The sequence below is a fragment of the Triturus cristatus genome, chromosome 2_1 (genome assembly GCF_964204655.1).
Source record: "Triturus cristatus chromosome 2_1, aTriCri1.1, whole genome shotgun sequence".
NCBI lineage: Eukaryota > Metazoa > Chordata > Amphibia > Caudata > Salamandridae > Triturus > Triturus cristatus.
The window spans coordinates 503,741,742-503,742,729 of NC_140581.1; positions in this window are offsets into that span (position 1 = coordinate 503,741,742).

The following is a 988-nucleotide window of genomic DNA, read 5'->3' on the forward strand; positions in this document are numbered from 1 at the left end:
GCATGGGAGGCCCGGCGGAGCTCCCAGGGCCCGGACGCCCGGGGGACCCATGGAGCCCGTCCCGGGCACTTTGCCTTGCCGCGGGCTGGAGGAGGAAGCACCGGACGCCCCGGGGAAGTGTCATCCGGGCTTAGCCCATCTGGTCCCCGCCTGAGAACCGCCATCCCCAGGAGGAGTGTCCCGGCATACCCTGCCCCTAATAATCCGGAGGAAGGCTACCCCCCTTTCTGGTAAACCGTGCGTACCGAGTGACAGAGGGGACCCTAGGCCCGGACGCACTCAACCTCCTGGAGCCCTGCCTGGGATCGGGGAGGCGAATGAGCCCCCATCGGGAATTCCAGGGCAGCCCGGCCATCTGGTCGCCCCATTGGAAGGCATTGCGTACGACCAGATGGCCGAGGGAAAGGTGCAACCAGATGGCCGGGACCGAAAGGACTCCCAGCTGCCCACACCGAGCCATAGCGGTAGGGCTCCCGCCTGCCCTTGCAGGGCTCCGGGGCTCTGCACCAGGGACTCTTGTCCCGGGCAGATGGACACTTGGCAGGCCGCAGGACGTGGGCTCCCAGGCCCTAACCGAAAATCAGGAAGCCCGGGACTGGTCCCTGCTTCTCAACGCAGCCAGGCCAGGGAGATCGGGGAGCCTGCCCAAGCACGAGGGACCCCAGTCCCGGGTACAAGGTCTCTCAGGTTGTGCGCTCGTTTTCCACAATTTCTTTCAAAATTCTGCGAAGAGGCATTCCGCAAATTCCGCCCAGCCCTAATAAAAACAAGTGGAGTCAATGAAGAAAGGATGTAAACAAACCAATCCAAGATGGCTGCCAAAACGTGCAAGTCGGGATGATGTAGGTCCATGACCCGTGTGTCTGACGTCGTATTCTGTTCAAAGGACGCTGGGAGGAGTCTTGAGACAGTAGGACTCAAGCACGAAGCAGCACATAGGAAATATGTAAGAACAACAAGTACAACTTGCATTCAGCAAAAGTAATCA